Source organism: Mercenaria mercenaria, chromosome 1 (genome assembly GCF_021730395.1).
Source record: "Mercenaria mercenaria strain notata chromosome 1, MADL_Memer_1, whole genome shotgun sequence".
In the NCBI taxonomy this organism is placed as follows: Eukaryota; Metazoa; Mollusca; class Bivalvia; order Venerida; family Veneridae; genus Mercenaria; species Mercenaria mercenaria.
This window is the reverse complement of record NC_069361.1, coordinates 39,999,417-40,024,171: the sequence shown is the minus strand read 5'-3', so window position 1 is coordinate 40,024,171 and position 24,755 is coordinate 39,999,417. Positions and strand designations below refer to the sequence as shown.

At 34.6% G+C, this 24,755-nt stretch overlaps 1 protein-coding gene across 7 annotated transcripts in view; it reads right to left on the bottom strand.

The window, feature by feature from the left end:
• Nucleotides 1-24,755, bottom strand: part of LOC123541046 (uncharacterized) — a 330,808-nt gene that overhangs the window by 160,365 nt on the left and 145,688 nt on the right. For all 7 annotated transcript variants that reach the window (XM_053544988.1, XM_053545004.1, XM_045326409.2 and 4 more), the window contains one exon: nucleotides 17,810-17,895. The gene's annotated coding sequence lies outside the window, so the exon portion shown is untranslated. The remainder of the gene's footprint in view (nucleotides 1-17,809; nucleotides 17,896-24,755) is intronic.

Sequence of the window (24,755 nt, the reverse complement as noted above, 5' to 3'; positions counted from 1 at the left end):
ATTTGCGTTATCTAGAAGGAAAAACTTATAATTATTATACATGTTTCTTATAACACAGTTTAACGATACATGTATACGGAGCTAAAATGGAATTATAGCATTTATACACAGCGTAACGCATGAGTAAAACAATTAACAATTAAAGCACACAGTAGTGGAGAATTTAAGTAATTATTTTCATAATGTTATTGTAATATTTTGTATTGCCCTTGCCAAATGATATTGGACATTTAAAAGATAACCAGACTGTAGCAACCCATTAGCATATTACTGTCAGACAGGAAGGACCCGTGTTTGGCACTATCAACAAATTCTATCGCCTCAATGCCATAGAAACACATTTCAATAATCCTTGGGGATAACTTTGTATATCGATTCCATCTATTTCTGGACCGCTTGACTGAAACAATAATCTTGACATACGATCAAACTGAAATTTACATATGTTCAACATTCTGGTAATGTAATTAATTAACACCAACTGATACAGGAGACATTCTCGTACTTTTACATATTATGTATATGAAAATAATTTTGACATAAAATTCAAAACTAATTAAAAATTCCTATTATCAACCTCCGTATAACATGAACGTATAAAAAATTAAGCATATCAAAGACAACCTTACAGAAAAGGTAGATCAAATTATAGCTATAAATTATTATAATCAGACGGCATGTGTTTATAAAACAATTTGAGAAATTATCATTAAATGCAATCAGTCAGTGACTGTTTAATGTGACACTTAACCAATCAATGGATTATAAGAAAAGTTCAGACTGAAATAAATGGAACTCGAAAACTAAATAAAACCTTGACAGAAAACCAGTAACTGTGAATTGAGCTTGAGATACTTTCTTTGAAAAAAGTCATAAACAGAGGATATTCATTGTAAACAAGCGGATACCATTGAATAAGATGTGACTGGTATTAGCTTACAGTTAAAAGAAATGCTGCTTTGTGCACAAATAAAGCCACGGTCTTTATCATTGTTTTGATTATAACTACTAAAACAAAAAGTTAATTTCTACAGTGGTGCTTATGGCCTTAATCCCTGATATAACTAGGTACAACGATTAAATAAATTATTTTTATTTTCAGTTATAAATTATTACTTCCTTTGAGGACAAACTGAAAAATGACTTGGACATTATCCAGATACGATTAAATTGTGATAAATGGAAATAGACAAACGTTACGTTCATCAAATACACTACAGTATGGGTCTTTAATATTTACACATACACATATCAAATGATTACTCAAGATGCTTGACTGCATATAGCCCGTCCGCTTAGCTCAATAGGGAGAGCGCAGATCTACGGATCTCGTGGTCGTGAGCTAGAGCCCTGGGAGAGGCGTATGTTGTCCGTGACGATTTGATAAAAAAAACATTGTGTCTAAAATCATTCGTCCTCCACCTCTGATTCATGTGGGAAAGTTGGCAGTTACTTGCGGAGAACAGGTTTGTACTGGTACAGAATCCAGGAACACTGGTTAGGTTAACTGCCCGCCGTTACATAACTGAAATATATTTTTATTAACTTTTTTGTTCATTTAAAAGATACAATCTGCAAAGGATATCAATTACACAAGTTTGCCCTACATTGATGACCTAACTTTTGAAAGTGCCAAGTAAGATGATTGCAACCAGGAAAACGTATTACAAAGATAAATAAGGATTCCAAAACGTGCTAGTGCAGAAGTTTGTAATAAAATAAAGCGTATGTGGGGAAAATAAGGAATACTGCGGCATATCAAGAAAGCACATATACGTACGAGGTTATTTTGTAGCGTTCATTCAATGAATAATTTTCCATTGCTTAGATCATAATTGATCGCAGAAAGTAATAGTCACTATTTGCTGACAATTTCTAATCATTATTATGTAATAAATCTAAATAAATAATTGTTACAAATGCTATTTACATCATACATGTATAAACTGTCCTGTTAAAGGAACAAACAGTATATAATGCACATGAAATGATCAAGTTATGTATCATCATTCAACTTTGCATCACGTTGCGTGTTGTGCATAGTCCAAGTCTTTAGACAAGTAAAAGAATGAAATAAAAGCTATCTGAACGGCGCTTGTCACATAACATTCAATTAACAAAGTGAAGACGTAAAAGCTATGATAACAAGCATCTTTCCGCTTTACTAAAGTTATTTTGAATCTGACCAAAAATAGACACTTGCATAATTATGTATATGTAACTCCAAAGAACAAGAGATCACAGAGTGATCTTGGCGCCCACCAATGTGCCATTTTTGAGTGTTCCAAATTTCAAAACTTACTGACTAGCTCAAGGTCAAATTTCATTTCCGTACACAACACTTTGCATGTGGTCCAAATTCGAAAGCTGTAGCTTGAGAAATGTGAAAGTAGGTCACTAGATCAATTTCAAGGACGAAATGTGAAAGTAGGTCACTAGGTCAAAATCAAGGTCAAGTTACACTTCAGAACACAAATTTATGCATGTGGTCCAAATTTAAAGCCTGTACCTTCAAAAATGTGGAAGTAGGTCACTAGGTCAATGTCAAGGTCAAAGTCTGTTTCGGTACACAATCCTATGCATGTGGTCTAAATTTGAAGCCTGTAGCTACAGAAATGTGAAAGTAGGTCACTAGGTCAATCTTAAGGTCAAAGTTCATTTCAGTACACAAAACTATGCATGTGGTCCAAATTTGAAGGCTGTAGCTCGAGAAATGTGAAAGTAGGTCACTAGGTCAAAATCAAGGTCAAATTTTATTTCGGAACACAGAACTATGCATGTGTTCCAAATTTGAAGCCTGTACTTTCAAAATGTGAAAGTAGGTCACTAGGTCAATGTAAAGGTCAAAGTTTGTTTCGGTAAACAAAACTATGCATGTGGTCCAAATTTGAAGGCTGTAGCTTGAGAAATGTGAAAGTAGGTCAGTAGGTCAAAATCAAGGTCAAATTCGAATTCAGAACACAAAACTATGCATGTGGTCCAAATTTGAAGCCTGTACCTTCAAAAATGTGAAAGTAGGTCACTAGGTCAAAGTCAAGGTCAAAGTTTTTTTTCAGTGCACAAAACTATGCAATTGGTCCAAATTTGAAGGCTGTAGCAGAAATGTGAAAGTAGGTCACTAGGTCAAAATCAAGGTCAACTCATGTCAAGGTTCATCTTGCCACTCAAAACCATACATGTGGTCCAAATTTGATGTTGTAGGTTATTGACAAGAAGATTTTAAAATCTTTTCCCTATATAAGTCTATATGAACCATGTGACCCCCCAAGGTGGGGCCATATTTGACCCTAGGGGGATAATTTGAACAAACTTGGTAGAGAACCACTAGATGATGCTACATTACAAATGCCAAAGCCCTAGGCTTTGTGGTTTGGACAAGAATATTTTCAACGTTTTTCCCTATGTAAGTCTATGTAAACCATGTGACCCCCGGGGCGGAGCCATATTTGACCCTAGGGGGATAATTTGAACAATCTTAGTAGAAGACCACTAGATGATGTCATATACAAAATATCAAAGCCCTAGGCCCTGTGGTTTTGAACAAGAGGTTTTTCAAAGTTTTTCCCTATATAAGTCTATATAAACCATGTGACCCCCCAAGGCGGGGCCATATTTGACCCTAGGGGGATAATTTGAACAAACTTGGTAGAGAACCACTAGATGATGCTACATTACAAATGCCAAAGCCCTAGGCTTTGTGGTTTGGACAAGAATATTTTCAACGTTTTTCCCTATGTAAGTCTATGTAAACCATGTGACCCCCGGGGCGGAGCCATATTTGACCCTAGGGGGATAATTTGAACAATCTTAGTAGAAGACCACTAGATGATGTCATATACAAAATATCAAAGCCCTAGGCCCTGTGGTTTTGAACAAGAGGTTTTTCAAAGTTTTTCCCTATATAAGTCTATATAAACCATGTGACCCCCGGGGCGGGGCCATATTAGACCCCAAGGAAATATTTTGAATCATCTTGGTAGAGGACCACTAGATGATATCAAAGCCCTAGGCTCTGTGGTTTTGGACAAGAAGATTTTCAAAGTTTTTCCCTATATAATACTATGTAAATTATAGAAATAAACAAAGGGCCATAACTTACTAAAAAATTGTTGAACCAGTCTGATATTCAGGGGGACACAACTAGGGTACTAATACATCATTCTGACAAAGTTTGGTCAAAATCCCCAAGGTAGTTTCTGAGGAGATGCGATAACGAGAAATTGTTAACGGACGGAAGGACGGACGGACGGAAGGACGACGGACCACGGACGCAGAGTGATTTGAATAGCCCACCATCTGATGATGGTGGGCTAAAAATATTTTTACTCCTGTTTTAGATAAAGGGCATATTGGAATCGAAATAATGTACAGAAAAATCATGTTTTACTTAAATTAATTCACTCTAAGTCAATTATACGTCGGCAGAATAATTCACTCGGGCTACGCCCTCGTGAAATTATTCCGCGGACGTATAACCTCTTTTCGTGTATTACTAACGTTAAGGCACTTTTTTTTCTATACATTGTTTCTTAAATAGAGATGTATTTCTCACAGGCTTCATATGTCACAATCACGAAAATAAAATTGATCAGTAAAGGTATATCTCTCAAGTGTATGAGGTCAGTATTATATTCATCCGGCAGGTCGACATGCATCTTCCCAAGAGGTGTATCATTGCACATCTGATTAACGAAGCAAGCTAAAATTAATATACTTAAGGGGAAAATAATCCCTATATTGTAATTTCATACCAAAGAAATAAATCAGCCGAACCGTTTTACTGTGCAAAACATGCAACAATTTTCTATTTTTCTAAGTCATATTATATTGCAGAGAAGTTTTGTAAAGATGCACGTTGATTTGTGTTTAAACAATGAGGCCTAAATTCATTCGTGACCCTAACGTCGGATAAAAAGTCAGAAATACTGTAGGACAAAGAACCATTTTGACTGAAATACTGTTGCAAATTTTGTTAAAGCCATCAAAATAAGGAAGAACCTTAAATGTGCATTTCAGGCTAGAGATATCCTAATGGAAATGTACAAGGAAATAATTACTGTATTCAGAACTATGGCATAGAAAACGTTCAAATCTCTCATATGTCAAGAACATCGCCACAAGGGATAATGAATTTTCCATTCTTGAATTATCTGAAGACAGGCTTGACATCTTCTTGTAGACAATTGTAACTATTCAATCTCTCCTGAGTAGTCGCAACAAAATTATTTTGCAAAATAAAATGTTCTCCGATGTCTCCCATAGGCTATAATTGATAAAAGTGGATACTTGTCTTGCGTAAGTTTATTGACTGTTGCTTTCAAACAGTTATTGTGTTTGTTGGCTTTAACGTCGTACCGACACAAGTACAGGTCATATGATGACTTTTAAGGTTTGATGGTGGAGGAAGACCCAAGGTGCCCCTCCGTGCATTATTTCATCACGAGTGGGCACCCGGGAAGAACCACCGGCCTCCGTAAGCCAGCTGGATGACTTCTTCGCATGAAGAATTCAACGTCACGAGTGAGGCTCGAACCCACATAGGTGAGGGGCAACTGATTTGAAATCAACGACTTTAACCATCGGCCACGGAGGCCCCGTTACATTTTGTGAACAAAATCCTCCACGTACAGATAAAGAGACTCATCAACTTGTTGGTTTAAATATTTGTCATGACCATGTCCACTGTAAATTGTTTTCTCACCATAGACTTTGTTCTTATCTCGTTACTTTAAACGAATGTCACAAGTTAAATAAGATTTTATCATTGAACACGTAGGACATTAGTAAGTAAAAACAATCTAGAAAGTAGATCCCTCGGAAGCACCGAGAACAAGGCAAACAATGAAAATTGCAGACTCAGTTTGATTGAGTCTGTTCATGAGCAGTGTAATGGAAAATGCAACACTGCTCAACCCCCCCCCCCCCCCCCCCCCCCCCCCCCCCCCACACACACATAGCAATTACTTAAGCAGTATTCAATCTTCAAATCTAAATGACTTTAAATCAATGATCCCGAAGGACCAAAAATATAACAACACTGAGATGAAGTCGGGGTGACTTTTACGGCCGCTACACAGCACTTAACACCCGCTGTTGTGGAGTAAATAAAATCTGGAAAGTAGATCCCTCGGAAGCACCGAGAACAAGGCAAACAGTGAAAATTGCAGACTCAGTTTGACTGAGCCTGTTCATGAACAGTAATGGAAAATGCAACACTGCCAACGCCCCCTAGCACCGGCTTAAGCAGTATTCAATCTTCAAATCTAAATGACTTGAAATCGATGATCAAGAAGAACCAGAAAATATAACAACACTGAGACGAAGTGGTGGCGACTTTTTACAGGCGCCACACAGCACTTAACACCCGCTGGTTTAATTCAAATATGTATTGAAACATTCGAGTCATGGAACGTAATATTTACATTAATGTAGTTTTGTTGTTCTAATTCATGGAGGCATACACGCGTGGTAAATGAATCATGTGTTGTTTGAATAGTGCAGTTATTTTCGGATTAACGTGTGTCAAATGACGAAAATGAGGAGTTTGTAATCAGCTACGTTATGGCCGTTTCATCCTGATAATTGATTATTATAGTACTACAAGTTTTAAAGAAGATAATTTTAAAATTCTTTAAAGATGCATTGAGAAAACGAAATTAAAGAATTTTAGCAAGATGCATGGGCTAAAAAATATTCAGTACCTTAAGCACGTCAGAGCAGAGAGCGAGTTTTCCTTACAATGAATCAGTTAAAGTAATCATGTTGTTTCCAAATATCTTTTATTAGAATGTTCTGTTATTTTTGTCCAGACGAACTGAATTGATGAACTGGCTATAGCATCCACTGAGGGTAGTACCGAGAGGCGAAAAAGTCTGGTTTTGGAACTATCATCACGTTCGTATCAAGTCAGTGCCGCTGAAACACATTTCAACTATCCTTGGGGATTACTTTTTACATCGGAAGATATTCCCGGTAACTGCTTGACTGACACAACAATCTTGACATATGATCAAATCGAAATTTACATGTTTTCATCTTTCTGGTAATATATTGAATTAACACTGACATATAATGGAGAAAATATGTCCGTAGCTATTTGAATGGTTTTGCAAGTATGCCACATCTATTGATAAAAGTTACCTTCAGTTGAATATTTTTTTCATAAATTTTGCTCATTCTGTATTAAGCACATTCACACGAACGACTCATAGACCACTCCATAGCACTGGGAGATTTAATGCAGCGGAAAAGTGATAAAAACTGATGTAGAATGCTTTTGTTTTTAGATACGATTGTACTGCACCGATCATTTATTTTAACTACACGCGATATATTGACCGTATTCCCAAAGGTTTCATTGAACATGTCTGATTGCACATCTAAACATAGGGTCTAATCAATCGGACAAAAATGAATACAGACACACGTGAATATTCCCTATAAACATGTTATTTGATATCCTACAAAGTAGCCATTTTGGACAACGTATATTCGTACAATATAACAGGATAACAAAAAAGGCATTTAAGCCTAGAACAATATCAAAGACAAAAACATTTCCGTGCAATCCGAATGTCTAAGAAATGTAGTATTATTGACATGTTTTATTAAGTTAATTTACATAGTACAGAGAAAAGTAACCCATTGTTTGCAACTGAATAAAGACACTACATTAACATTTTTTTTGTAAAAGACATTTTTACAATGTTATGCAGTTTAATTACAATGCACAATGCAATGGAAATAAGAAATACTTTAAAACTGTTTCATTAAACGCTCCCTCTCCCCTATGTATTTTACAATAGACCGTGTTAAATTAACATGCTGTATTTTAAAATTTTGGTTGCGGGTTTATATCCCGCTACCAAAGTTTAAGTGATTTCTGCAATCCCTTTTGCATTTTTATTTGATTCCAAATCACACATTCAAAGGATGTTTTATGTGCTACACAAAGTAGTCCAATTCATGAACAATGCGGATGAATTATCAATGATCAAGCAGTTCTTATCCATCCTCTACCCATTCACACTGGCCATTTAGATTATATAAGATCTGTCAATGATTAGGTATTCCAGCCCATGGTTACATCACTGACTTCCAGATGTTCATGTAAGGTCAGACAGAGTTTATCTTGGATATGAGGCACATTGGTATTTGTTTCTTATACATGTATATTTATAGATTGGCATTTAAAATGAAAATAACTCGAGCAAAACCCGCAGCCACCAGACATCTCAAGGCTTTGATTCTTTCTTAGTGTTAATCAACAATAAACAGAATTTCACGGTATATCATTAACGCATGCAGCATTGACACGTATGTTCAAGAATGATAGAAAGAAACACAAATACGTTGTGCAATTTGTCTGGAAATAAATATGCACCCGTGCATACAATATTTGATAAATTAACACAAACAGTACGAACAGAACTAACTGTAGTATCGACATGTTTTTCATAGTATTACTTGGTTGAATACATATATATCGTTGCATTTTCTATATCAATTATCTTCGACAATTGGGCTTTCATACGTGTAACAAACGTATAAAGATAAATTTCTGCATTGACCTTTTTACTGTGAAGAGCCCTTCAGTTGAATTATCAATTAAAGTGCTCATTGTTTATGTTGCTGTAACAACCTGTTGTAAAGTTTGCCAAAGATACGGTATCTCAAGAGGTACTTGTGTTAAAGCATAAATACTTCATTAAGCCCGACGAGCCTGAATGGATAATGCTGCTGCTAAACGATGGAATAAAAATGAATTTATTTTAAAAGTACATAGTGGAATACCACAATAATGATAATACCCATATGTTCATACAATGTCAAAGTGAGTTCCTCTTAACTGAACTTGCAAATTTTACCTTTAATTTTAAAAGTATAAAATCAGAAATAAAACAAACAACTGAAATCTCGTCATAAAAAACTCAAAATATTTTCGTCTGGTTTTATGAATTTCTTTAATATATATATATAAGTTTTGTAGGGACTCCGGTAAAAATGAAAGTCATACAGTGACAAATGAGTTCCAAGAAACTTTCCAACAAACATTCAAACATTACATAAAAATCAGTTATCAAGAACTTGTGAACAGTTTCTCAAGGAGAACAATACAACACCTTAAGAAATTATCGAAAACATGATGCCATTCCAAATGATAATGTAATGAATTCTTTGCGTGTATGGGAGTATACTGCTTGTTGCTTGTTGCTTTTAAATTGTTTTTAATTCACATTTAGTAAAAAGCTTAGAGGACACTATTTTGCCACTCAGTCATTAACATACTGTATTCAATGCCGTCAAAACCAATAGTTCTGCATTTAAACTCATTCAGTATATTATGTTGAATAAAACATGCAACATGATCCTTTAGAAGCATAGAATGCAACTAAGCAGAATAATAGCAGACTCGGTTTGATTGAGTCTCTTTATGAGAGGTAAATGGAATGTGCAACACCCTTCACGCCCCCTAGCACCGGCTTAAGAGGAATTCTGTTACAAAAATATTGAATGGACTCCATGGTCCCAAAGGACCAGAAAATATAACAATATTGAATCAAAGTACGGAGAGGCTTTTTTACAGCCGCCACACGACACTGAAAGATTGCTGTTGTGATAAATATAGTTAATAAAATATGTAAAAAGATCCTTTAGAAGCACAGAATACAACCAAGCAGAATAATAGCAGACTCTATCCGTTTATTCTCGTACGACTATTGCATAGCCGTAAGATGATTCTTCCAGGAACAAATAAGCATGCATTTTATACAGGACTCGAACAGAATTATTTTATGGCGTAAAGTGATAAATACTGATGTAGACAAACTGTTGCTCAGTGACTTTGTATCTAAACATATTAACTTGTATTAAACATGCTTGAAGGCATATTACATGTACGATCAAGTGCTGTACAAACCAGAGGAAGACAAAATACCCATTTTTATTGACCATTCTGGTATAAGAGTTAAAAGTAAAAAGAATAATAAGTGTGCAACTGCTACATTCAACAAAGTGATGGAGGCAACATATGATATAGAAGCAGTTGTATACAGAAAGTATATGCTCGTTGGAACGAAACAGCATGTGCGAAATGAAACAGTTTTCGCAAAGATACATTCCTGAATAATCTGTAAAGGTAAATGTATAAAAACATTCATGCCATATTTCACCTTTTCTGCAATTATAGTTATGTATAATACTTTTCAGTGATGTTTATGAATTGGAATAAATTGCACGATTTACACATTATGTTTAAGATTTTTTTTTCTGTCTAGAGGACTGTTAAATACTTTCATGCTCCTGGATGGTATTTTACATTTAAGATAAACTTTAAGATAACAGGAACTTTAATTACACATCTGTTTTCAAACTGCATCTACTGCAAGCTGTAACAATATTGTCTTTTTTATAAAATTAATGATAAATATGCACAGTGTTCCTTTGTTCTGTTTCAAACTGTCTTAGCATATGTTTTCATTGTTCGTACATAAAGATAATTTATCTCCTTTTCAATGAGACTTTTTATGGCAATGTAATCTCAGGTTAATGAAATTTATTGTCGCAATATGTGCAAAAACGTATTTTTGCAAACTGCTTTAAAACGACGAGATAAAACGATTTTATGACAAAAACTCCACGTCCATTACAATATAATGAGATGCAAACACATGTTATTGCTGATATTTTAAACCAGATATAAATACGCAACTTTTAAGTATCTTCTTGTTATAGATTTTGTAAGTAAAATTATGCATATCTTTATCGCTTTATTGAAATCAACTCTTCAGTTTTTTGGCTCAAAGGTAAAGTGAGTTTTCAGTCAACAAGAATGAAATAAAAATCTTCTTACTTTGTCACCGTGTCATGTTTACTGAAATAGCAACAATCATTGTATTTAGTCAGTAAATAACCGAACTGATTAATCACTGACACGCTCATATTCATGACGTAGTTTTAGCCACGATCAAAGTACCAATTCAAGAGTATGCCGATACAACAGACTTAGAGCCAAATAAAAAGAACGTAAATGCACTTCTTATCGCGCCGTTGTAGCATTTTGGATGATACTTATTTAGTTCGAGCTGTAAACAAGTCAACAGAAAACACTGAAAGCACTTAAAAAGAGGACGATAAAATTAGGGTTTCTTTTGATGCTACTGCACATCAATCTGCTTTAATAGCGGTCGCACAGTGGGTATTACTTAAGTTTACTGCTACATTGTCATACAACTAATGTTTTGTAAAATTAGTTTCAGTAAAAGACTAATTAGCTCAATGTCTCCTTTGAGTTTTTGTCAGTAGCAAAACCGGCAGACAAGTTAGATTTGATTTTGCTATGCTGTGTAGAATTGCTCGTGAGGATACAATTCCTGGCTTTGGTTACCACATTTTGTATATAACAGAAATTTGTACTTTGAAAAATTGTCCTTTCGTTTTCATATTACTTGAACACACGAATATCAATTATTAGGTAATTGCAAAGGCATATACAGATCAGGTTAAACGTGTTACAAAAGAACCAATTTACACAATTGTAACTACTTTTTTATAATATTTGACCATATAGGAAATATTTAGGACACATTTAAACAGATTTTACAATATTACGGGTCCCATTGATAAGTGTACCAAGCAGTAGAAATTATGTAATGTAAACATTTACATTAAGCATGGTCCTCCGTGCGTGCCAGACTCGCTGATTTTGAATCGCCCTTCCAACACCAAGAAATGTAGACTTAGTAATTTTAAAAAATGTACATTTAAAAAAAAAGATATCCAGCTGGTTTACATTACAGATGGTCACTGGTTCTATACAGGTTCGTGCTCGAAGTAATCTGGGAAGCCGAGATATGACCAATATTTTGTCAGTGTGTAATACAACCCTATAGCACCCACTTTATGCATAGCAATATGAATTTTATTCGTCATATTACTTTTCCCTTAATAGCTGGCGCTTCTGTTACTGACGGATTATCATTCATTGCGAAGCCGTCAGGAGTCTTTAAAACGGAAAACACGAGAATAATAAAATAAACAAATGTAGAAGTATATTTAAGAATGTTATTACAACTATCTCATTGCATCAATATCTCTTATTTCAAGGTATAAATTGCAGAGGAGATATTACATTTCAGAAGCATTGTGGCTGAACTTGGTATAAAAGGGAAAACTATAATCAGCCAATTATTGTTATCATAGTCAGGAGACCACATGTTCTTTGTTACTGGAGCTTTAAACGAAATGAATATGATGCACAACAATAGAAGTAATCATGACTGAGTATCGAATGCGTATACAACTGGATCTTTCTTCTCAGGATCTCATTGAAATAAAGAGATGCAATGGATTGTCATGTTGAGTAGAATCATTCTACAGCGGCATACTTTGTGAAAGAGGTAAGATCTACAAGGGTCGTTTACAGGATATGATGATATTCAATAAAATTTAATACCGGAGTATTTGACGACTGAACAAGCAAACTCATAATAAGAAATATATGGGTTGTAGTCACTGATGTAACAAGTTTATATACGCACTAGTCCCATGAGCATAACACTATTTATCACTGCTAAGATCAAGCCTTAACGCTGTTGATGCATGTAATATACATTATAAATCAAATGTAATATTTAAGCGACAGCTGAAATGTCTACATGTTTATCAATAAAATTACATAGAATAATAATGAATATAGGTATATGCCTGTATTGTTTCTCTAGGTATTTGCAGATGAAAAATTAAATTTCAAATAAGACATTTGTATAATCAATGTATTTCAGGATTCAATGTTATTTCTTTTGCGTTTATGTATAATCCACATTAGGACTTTCGGCAAATCCATGAATCGCGCTAGCACAAGAAATAGCATTCAGTCCTTAGAGTTACATTTTACAGTAGCTTACAAAGATACAATTTCCTTTCTATAAATTGAGAAAATAAAAAGAGAAAAGAAATCGTGTAATATAACACGATATATGTACAAACAACAGTGTACGTTAGATTTCAAATCAAACACAACTGATAAATCTGTACCTAGTGTGACTAACCAATTTGAAAGTAGTATGTGAACTCCCACTAACAAAAACGGCCAGATGCGCTAAGTATATCTTTAAAACAATGCAAACACAAACTTAAAGTCTGCTTTACTTTTATGGTACATCCGCAGAACTGTCTTTAGCAGCAGAAACATATACCTTTGCCTGCATGGAGAATGTGAGATCAATTACCAGTGTGCCACATCTTTAAAGCGGATAATTAAAGGTAACTTGACTGTTTATCAGATAATTGCAAAACATTACTTAAAAATCGAGAACAATAAAGTTTGTCCTTAGCTAATGCAACATTGATGTTATAATGTTTAACATGCTCCGTAAAATATTATATGACCATACAGTGTATTATGACTCAAATGATGACATTTCTTTTATAGCTTATTTTTGCAATAAATGAAGTTTTTGCTTCGAGTGGTCATATGGCAATATAAACAAAATGCATTGAACGATAAATAATATCAAATGCACATTTACGGAAAAGAATTTTAGGTCTTTTTTCAGTGTTGTACTTAAAAATCAGACCTGCTTCCGTCAAACTCTTACTGTTGAAATAATATACTTATAAATATCAAATTTGCTTTAATTAAGATCGAGTTCGACGTTTCTAAAGCTTGGCTACGGAAGAGAGAAACGACATTGCCGATGTTTTGCAACGCATTGAACTGCGAACGTATTTAACGTTCCAATGAGAACTACGTTCCAGTCTTCAGGCAACAACACTAAATGGCCTCGGAAATGATATTCAAAATTCTGTTCATCAACAGACTCAATTAATTAAGAGAAGCGCTAAGTCTCTAAGATACTTTGAAATCCCGTAATTGGTATTTTGCATATTGTATTGTTACATCATTTTAATACTGTCGTAGTTATTAACGAGCTTCCATCGGTGATAAATGATAGCTCAAAGTAAAGGTATAATTTGTTCTCTTTGTTAATGCTATAACATATGTTACCTGTATAAAATTATGCGATGAAAATCGTCACCTAAACTTTCAAAAAAGCTTCCGTTTGGACCAGTATTTTAGCATAATTCTCATCTTGTTACACATGGTGTCTCTCCCTTGATGAATATGTTTATCTACTCTAAGAAAGGTCAAACAATGTTTCTTCAAGGACGAGCTTGAATTTTCTGGAGAGAATACATGTTACTGTTTCGAACTTGTTTCACACTGTGGACTTTTTTGGAAAGAGGCATAGTAGCTAGATATTGCTTTGGATTTTGTCACGCCCGGTCTCGCGATACTTTTTCTCACAGAGCGACGCATATATATTTTTGAAACACGGAAGCAATAGTATTTTCCATATCGTGTGTATGATCCATAAACTTGATAAACAAAGGCTCTACCTCACATTATCCTCATTAATATCTTTGATACTTCTCTGTTCTGTTGATAGATACCGCAATATGCATGTAGTGTAGAGTTATTAGCCGTGCGTTTACTCAATTAGGCTTTTCGACAGATAAAAAGAGATAAAACAAATGCATTTTGTGCGTGTCTCGTGATTCTTTTCATCCTCCTGCCATATAAAAACTGCACTAAAGCTACTCGTTTCCTCAAAGTGAAAAATACAGACATCAGCATTTTCAAACATGAATAATTGAAATATTTTGTTTAGGTATAAAGTAGGTAAAGCTGGAAATGTTTCAGATCTATATGTACGTAAAGTCGCAACTTGAGCTATCACTATGGGTAAGAAATACCCCCAAACGCCGTTTTGATACAGGGTAAGTAATATATTGTGATCATGACCTTTGACCTTCAAGCGTAACCTTGACCTTAAACCTGATGAAATGATCCTTCCATAAGTTAGGAAGATATAGAACGGACAAAAATTCGACCTATTTAACCTTTGACCGCTAAATCTGACATTGACCCTAGACACAGTGTCGCTTTAATGACGTTAATAAAAGATGAATGTTAAGTTATCTGACCTTTAGCTTCATGTGTGAACTTGACCTTGAATTTAGTGACCTCTGTTGTGCACTTTGCACGTCGTCTTGATTACGTTAATAATAGATGCAAATCTTCTCCTTTATATGGAGCGGACACGAATACGACAAACAGACGGACGGACGAACCAATGGATGGATGGATGGACATGCCTGACTCCAATATTGCCCCCATTTACAATGGACCTGGGGGTATGGTGGTAAATACATGTATAGAGGATATTTGTTTGTTTCATTGTAAGATCAAAATATTTTTCACCGAGTGAACACCATTATGCAAGATTTTCACGAGTAGAGCATCCACGAGTGAAAATGTAAATTATGGTATTCACGATTGAAATATATTTCGATCTTACATGTTAAACAAACAAATCTTCTTTCTATTTCATGTTTTGACTAAATTTACCCATTTATTAGTTTCAGTGAAATATATATTAATTTTGATATTTTTTACTGTGAAAATAGCAGATATATTTCACTCTAATATTTCGATAATCCACTGAAAAGCATAAAATAACTAACATATTATGTTGCGGAAATTGTTTAGCTTCTGTCGTTGAACACATTAAACAGTTAAAAGATGATTGGATATAGTATCTCATTAGCACACTTCTATCAGGAAATTAAGGGCTATCACGGCTACACATCACAATAATTAGGGGGATTTGTAAGCTATTATTGCGCAACACCTGACTGACATGATAATCTTGAAATTTACATGTATTTCTCATCCAAGTATTGCAATTAATTACTGTAAAAGCAGAAATTTTCGCGAGGGTTTTAATTTCGCTATATTATCGAGGCCCTACATCACGCAAAAAAATCTTCGCGTAAATATTCACCATTATTATATTTCTAATTCAATTAGGATGTCATTTTTACAATTTCGCGAATATTTAACCTCGCAAACATACTCAAAATTTCAAATTCGCGAAGTTTTTACTCAGCAAAAATATGTGCTTTTACAGTAACACGTCTCATAACCGGGGATTTATGTCGATATATAAACGGTTTTGCAGATAAATTTATTTGCCAGAATGTTGTTTCGCCGAGACTTTTGAAGATGTGTATCATCAAATATATAAGCTATGAAATTAATTTGTCATTTTGTTACTACTATAAATATTTTAACAGTCTTATTTCAACAAATTGGCCAGACTAAAGTGACCTAGTTCAAACAAAATTAAGGAATATAATTACATAGCCATCTGGTTAAGACACGCTACTACACTGATAATAAATAATAAGTCAAAGTTTCTGATTTAAGTAATATTTCTTTCATATCATGGCTACAAACGCTAGTCTATTATACCAATTTTCTCAAAGAACAGATTCTAAGCTGATCATAATATTAGACAAAGGGTATAGACAGTCTACATTCATAACTAAAAATGAAAATAGAAAATATATATCATAGTCTAGGAACTAGTCTAGGTTATGAGCTACGGGAATTCTTTCTTTTTCAAAATACAAAGGAACAAAATAACTGATCGAGTATTGCAGTGGCACTACAGAAATATCCTACTGGTGGAAAACTTTCAATAGTGGCATTGGCTTTTGCCCGACAAGCATAGGTCATATGCTGACACATTGTCCCACCATGGGGAACATCTCTGTGTAGCACTAAGATAATCCATCAATGCATATAAATGTTATGGAGCGGCAACAATTTTACTCGACCTTCAATAGTGCCCTAGCCTAGAACTTTGACCTACAAGCATAAGTCATGAACGTGCATAATCTACATATAACCCTGTATTCACATAGTTTTCTGAACCTAGCTTGAGTACTTTTTGAGAAATTACAGGATCAAGATTTGCGGAGGGAGGGACGGACGGACGGACGCAGGGCATTCCTATAGTCCCTTCCAGGGGAATTAAAATTTAACAGAGACACCAACATCATTAGACTGTATTGACAGTAATTTCATTGCAATTAACATTATCTCGTATTTCCACGGAGATTTTAGATTAAAGCTGCACCATATTGGCTTAACCTGTTATAAAATGGAACGCCATAGTAAGCTAATTACATTGCAAATAAAATTTATCGCAACAAGAAGCCATGCGGGCTTTATTATAGTTAGGAGACCACACGGTGTTTGTTAATTGAGTTTTAAACAGACTTACAGACGAAATGAAAAAGAATTATTTATATAATGCAAAACAATAGAAGTAATCATGTTCCTGCATCGAATGCGTGTATAAATGGCTCTGAGATCTCATAGAAAATAAATAGAGGCAATAAAACATCTTGCTGAATAGCATTCCATAATGGCGCTTGTGCGTGAGATTTCCGCAGAGAATGATGATATTCAATTAATATTTGACGATCGATCAAGCAAAAATTATTATATATAACAGACATATTAGGGGTAGTCGCCTTCAGCATATCCTACGCATATATGCGCAAGTCTCAGGAGAAAAGTGCCATATCAAGTCTTGTCGCTGTTAGTGTTATATAATACAAATAATAAGAACCAGCTAAGCGACAGAAGAAATTCAAGTTACACCGTGCTTGATAAATAAATGCAAAATACGCTATAAAAGTTGTTTGATTTTTCTATCCTTACGAACTTTTTGGATAAGACGTTTGCGTGATAAATACGCCAATAGAGACAATCGGGTTGGTATTATATGTTCTGCAACACGTGTATTAATGGGAGTTTAGTAGGATTTGGGACATATTTACGGGCACAACAAGAGAAATATTAACATCAATAAGAAAATAAAGAATCATACAATCATCATGCAGTTCTTCTTATAACCTTTTAAATCGTTTCAGGCCCAAATGCAATGCTTACCTTCAGTCTCTAGTATCCAGAATTACGAACAACTCCACAAAATGTGCACCAAATTAATCTAGTTAATGTACAGTCCAGTCCCTTTCCTGTAAATTGAGTAAGATCACCATCAGAGTTGTTAAAGAATACTGATATAATTAATGCACATAATATGTTGCGTTTCAACAATAAAACTTTGTAGTGATTTACGATCTTTTTTTTTACTTGGACTGGTGATAGTTTTATACAATGATAAAACGACGTGGGACATCTATGTTAAACGGTAATCTTGTATTTCTACATTAAATTTTATAAAAAAAAAAGTCAACATAGAGAATGTGAGTACATTTACTTTGACAAAAATAGTGTAATTAATCAGCGGTGTACCACTTTTTTTGGCACCTAGTCACCATGCCGGTGAAGTTGAAATGTTGATTAATTTGAATGTTTATCAAATGATTGCAAAACAGTTATTGTAACAACAAAAAGGTAAAGTTTTGTCCTAATTGATTATTACTGTTTTAATGTTTAACATGCTCCGTAAAATCTGATATGTTCTGACCATGGAGTGCATTATGACTCAAAACATGCAATTTATTTTTTTTTTGACAAGTTTTGCATTAAAACAAGTTGTGTTGCAATTAGTTATACGGCATTGTACAAAGAATAATACCAAAGGTGTCAAAATGTGAAGAGCTCCAATAGCGTAAACGTAAGCAAAGAACATTAAAAATAAATTGTATTTTATACTTCTTTGACGTAAGTAATAGTCCTGTTGAATATAACTGAAAGCAGGAACTGCGTTCAATTTGACACTGGTATTAATGATTCAGTTAATCAATACATTGAATTAATCATGCGGAATCTCAAGTCTCTAACGTACAAAAAAAAAATCCTTAATGGGTCTTCTCCGTGTGCCATTGTATTTATGTAGAAGTATTAAACTGTCATAGCTTTTAACGATTAACGAACATCGACATCCATCTCCCTATCGGGGGTAAACTTATAACTGAAAGCAAACATATAGATGTACAGTGTATAAGCATTTTATTTGCAATAATCTATATTACACTTATATAACTACATGGAGGAACAGTAGCTATACATTCGCTATATAATTTCTTACAAAACGGGAAATATTTCATAAACAAGGTTACACTAGTAGTTTCAATATCGTGAATATCAATCCATAGACTCGAGGCTCTACCTGTAAAAAGCCTTAATAAAAACATTGATACTTCATTGCTCTGGTGATAAATATCGCAATATTCATATAACAAAGAATTATGAATCCTTTGTGCACTCATTTAGGCTTTTTAGACAGATAGATTTCAGAGATGGAACAAATGCATTTTGTGCGTGTTTCACGCTAGTTTTAATCTTCCATCTTTCCATTTCTTACTTCTAAAAGCATCTTTATAAATAACTAATAGACAATGTTAAAACAAAAACAAGTTGCAAAACTAAAAATCTTTACAAACGTTGATGATAACGTGAAAATGATTGCATGGAGGCAAACACAATGATTGCTGTGCTGACAAAACAGAATCTCTGAAAACATACTTGTGTAAAATTAAAGAGTTTATTGATATTAAGTCACCGCTTACAATATCGGAAACATACGCACAATTTCCTTTAAAGCTTTTTGTGACTATTCATTTTACTCCCAACCGACTAACAATCAGTTTGAAGTTGGTCTTGTTTTTAAAATATCCAAGGTACTCCTTAAGCACATAATTAAAGAAATCAGATCTAAGGGGAATATGATATATAGAGCGCATAAATAATATCAATTCAATCAAGCCCACCCCTCTCTTTCTCTCAGTCTGTCTGTCTGCATGCTTGTCTCAATCTTATTTCCTGTATCAAATGCAAATGGCCTTTAAAAGTAATTAATATTTCAACGTCCTCTTAAAGGACATACTGCCATGCATCTCTATACGTATCTTACATAACTGTTTACACAATGCCCCGTGCAAAACGTCATTGGAATCAGCAAAATGGTACATAATTATGAGAGTTAAATTGCCCCAATCATTAGCTTAGTAATTTACCCTAGGAAATCTACTTTGCGGCGGAATGTATATTATGTATATTGTATTGTGGGTTCGGAATGTCAATAACGTCATTTTAATGTTTATGGTACGCACTACCTAGCTTAACACTTCATCAAGTGGTTCTTAATAATATCACTTAGATGTGGTAAGCCAAAACAGTTTATTTCTTGTACACATTTAGGCGAATAAATGTTTGCAAACTATATTCTGACGGAGGTGTTATACCAGACTTATTTTACTGCAACTGTTGCCAAATAAGTAATAGTATGTTTACTATTCACACTGTCTGTTCAAACGTTGTTTCAGTTCCATTAAGTTCATTTTGTATTGTATATTGTACATAATTTGAGTCGTTATAAAGGACAGTGGAAAAAAACAAAGACAAATATCAAACAGGGAATGTCACGTACCAAAAACGCAGCCTCCCCAAAACGAAATCAGACGTGCACACCACACACACACACACACACACACACACACACACACACACACAAAGCCAACACATGAGGACAAAACGAACAAACAAAGGAACACAGTGGGACACCGCCTTGGAACGGTCAGTGGCAAAAACACCACTGGGGAGCTTAAACCGGTTTATGGTGCGCACCCAACCTCACTCTTACCTCCACCATGTTCCAAAGACACGGGACAGTGTAAATAAAAGTAATCCCCTCCAGGTGAATCTCTGACACACGTTATGGAAACGAAAAGGCATGGCATGTAAAACACAAAAATGCTTGTGTATAAATATATAAAACGAAAACCTTTAGAACCAAAAACGTATGTACTCAATGCCTTTTCGGAAGACAGAGCAACAAGAGAAACACCGTTAAGGGCCCGACGAAACAGGCCAGAAGACAGATATCAAAACAGTTCAGTCCTGGTAGGATTTAAAAACTGCTTATCATAGAGTCCTCCCCCTCTTCCGTGAGACACAATCAAAGAGGGAAGCGTAGTGTCCAACTGTAAACGGGTTGAACACTAAACATGCTGTTTGTCTCAAAACAGTTGGGTCGTAACCTCTTTTAATAAAACGTTTTATAATTTTACCAAATACATTTGGAAAATTACCATGACCCAAGATCTTACGAACTTTGTAAACCACATCCCCATAAAAAACGGGTTTGGAAAAACCTTCTCACAGAAGTGTTTTTAAATTACTATTGAATTTTAAAACTAAATCAGAATTACGATAGCCGCTTTCTCCATCGTCATTGCTCAAGTAATGACGATTGTTATTTAGATATAGGCATCGTTGTCTAACTGTCTTACTCTGTCTTTTAATCTAACGTAAGTGGTAGAATTTTTTCTATATATACAGTGCCGAAGGTTGCTGTTCTAGGGAGCTGCGTAACATTGTTGTGCCCCTTGGATATAACACTCAATTTTGTTACACGTCGAATCAACGACGAGCAGAGGTATAATGTGTCATCAGTGTCCACATCCAGGTCACGTTTAAACTGATAATCAGCTTATTAGTCGACGGAGGATTTTGATGTACGTGGTAGGATGGAAAAACATTTTGATCTATTCTTTTATAATTTGAAAAACTGTGTTGAGACCATCTCTGTTAATACGAATCATTATAGGTACAATCCAAAAGGATGATGATGTCCTCAAGTCGGTGTCTTGCCTAGTAATTATATATTCAGTGTCTGGCGTAGATTTTAAATCTCATATGCCAAGACGATCACCACAAGGGATGATGAATTTTCCATCCTTGAATTATCTAAATACAGACTTGACATCTCTTTGTAGACAATTACATATATTCAATCTCTTCTCACTAGTCGCAACAAAATTACTTTCTAAACGTTTTCCGATATCTCCCTTGGGCTATAATTTCTTAAATTAGATAGCTTCCCTGCGCTTGTATACAATACGCTATTGTAAAATTGTACTAAAAAGGTAAATTCTGAAAGACTTCTACTCCACGAGAGGCGTTTTAAAACGTGTTGGTCTTCATGCGTCGCTATAACTGTGTCGTCTGAGAAATACGTTCTTAAATTAAAATCGGTGTTCTTTAAGCTACGATACTGGAAAGCTATATGTATATCTGGATATTTGAAACGATTTCAATGACTGAATTATTGTAAATGTAGAGCTTAAGTTCTTTTGTAACTTAAAAAAAAATCAAGAATTTTATTTTACGTTACCATATACACACATAGTGCTTCTAAAATGAGAACTTACATTTTACATGCAAAATTCCATCATATACTTATATGTTTGGTGTATGTTTGAGAAAACATAATAGTTGTATAAAATTAGTTTTTCATTTTAAAATACAAACGTTTGGAGACATAAAAGTTTAAGGATATGTGTTATTGTGAAATCATATCATTTCGGAGGCACGATATTTCGTGGTCTGGACCAAAACGGCTATTTCGTGGGAATATGAATTCATTGATTTCTAATTTTGAATATGAAATAAATAGCACATTTAAGCTTTTGGTTGAAATTTCATGTTGCGGATTCAAACAAGAACTCCACGAATATAAGTCCCCCGCGAACATTAATGATTCCAAGTATAATTAGGAAATATGTATTTGTGAAACACAAGAGATGAACAGACCGTCTAAACGAGTTAGGACTGAATGGTTGTACTTTTTCGCGTAAAATCTAGAGTTGATCATTATATTACAAGTCGAAAGAAGGTTACTTTTAATGTAACGAGTAATTTACAAATGAAAGCACATCGTATTGGAAAATATGAATTCATCATGGTGAATTTATTTATCATTTCTGTAGGGCCATACCAAATTGATATGTCGTTCGTCGGAACTACCGCATCAATAATTTCATTCCCGAGAAAAAAAAATAAAAATCACCCGCCCGCACGTACATAAAAATCTCCGAAAAAAAATTTTTTTTTCCGATTACGCGGTCCGGAATAATAACGGCAAAACAGGTTTTATCGCTGTTTTAATGCGTCAAAGTGATATTGATCGGATTTCATACGTCCATAATACATGTAGCTGATGTCCCAAACTCAAAAAGTCAGGAATTATGGTGTTGTTCATCATTTGTTTTAAATCTGGAGTGTCTGTGCTAGTGCCACACATGGCCTTCGATGTGCCGGTAGGTAATGAAGTAGGCACATTCTACTTTTGTTCAATACAGTGAAAAGAACGAAGCCCGACTTGTAAGACGTGCACGGGGATGCAGTTAAAAGTATTTGGAAATATTGTTCAGATATAAAGTTTTCAAACCATTTGTTATCAGTTGTTTAGTTCAGCATGTTATATCTAGAGCCCAAAGCTGAGGCCAACTACTATCTTAAAAAAATATTTGTTCACAGATCCTGACCGACCTATCACATTGTCTCGGCCCAAATCTTTTTGAACGTAACTTTTTTAGTACAGCAGTCAGATATTCAATCAAAACGCATTTGTTCAATTTAAAAATTGTTTAGCTTTTCAAATATGTAGTGTTGATATGAAAATAATTTCTAACAAAATCTGTCCTTTTGTAACCCCAATTTTGCCTGTTTGTACACATGACACCAGGATATATTAATTGGCTGTAAATTGATCGAACGAAAGAAACTGAAAAAAAACAGACCCCCCCCCCTCCAACTCTAAATTTCATGTTCAGTCAAAGCACAACAAACCACTTTTAAGGGTGGCCATATTGGGATCATTCTTTGACCGTCTGTTATCATTTTTGCCTGAAATGAATCTCTACCACAAAAACTTAAGCTAGCCTGATCTGTTAAGAATTATTCCAAAGGGATTTGAGCAATGTCAAAGCATCTGTCTGCCCAACCCCCTTTGGTCTCACTGGTCAAGTGGTTTATTACTTCCCCTCACCTCTATGGGTTGGAGTTCCACTAGGGCACAAATTTGTTCATGTGTCAAAGCCATCTAACTGTGTTTCAGAAGAAATGTTATTCCACACATGTGCCTGTTTTGTCTTAAATATTCCTCATCATGTGCCGTTAAATAGGCACGCCTTCAGATTAATGTAGAAAAATCAAAATTAAAAATAAGACACTCATCCCTTAGTAATTATAATTACAAAATAAAAAAAAGTGATTCAGTGAGTTTTGGCAAGAATTTATTTGCAAAATCATTCATGTAGTCTTTAAAACATATAGAAAAGCTATATACTGTGATACCCACACTGTAAATGTTTGATTTCTGTGTTATTTCTAAAGAAATGTTAACTTTATGTATAATCATAACCGCCTCCTCAAAGGTCCAAGCTGGGGAAAAAAAATAAAAAAAGCCCGCTCGCTCCATGTAAAATCTACCCGCCTCTGAAAAAATCAAAATTGAGAAAAAAAAAATAAAATAAAAATTTCGCTCGCCCGCTCCTATTTTTTTTGAAAATTTTCCGAAGAACTATTAATCAATTTGGTATGGCCTAGGGTGTTTTTGTTTTGTTATTAGACTGACCAACTGACTGAAACAGCCATAGGATGACCGGATTGTAGAAAGCCATTAGCATATATATGTCAAACAAGAAAGACTGGTATTTGGCACTATCAACAAGTTCGTGTATCCTTAGGCTCTGAAAGTCATTTTAGTAATCCCCGGGGCTTACTTTGTACATTGGAAGATATTCCCTGTTATTCCAGGACTGCTTGATTGATACGATAATCTTGACATGTGATCAAATCGAAATGTACATGAATTCTCTATCATAATGACAAAATGAATTAACGGAATTAACTGACGCATAACGGAGAAAGCAGTCCGTAGATATTTGAATGGCTTCGAAAATATGCCGCCTCTGGTAAAATTATTTCCGTCATCTACATGTAAAGATAAAATTGTTTAACCATACATCATTTTGCCAGCCCATTTACAGCAATAAAAAAATCTGTAAGTTGAGGCGAAATTCATTTTAGTTCAAACACCAAAAACATACATGTTTCACATAATCACAAAATGAAGAGCAATCAA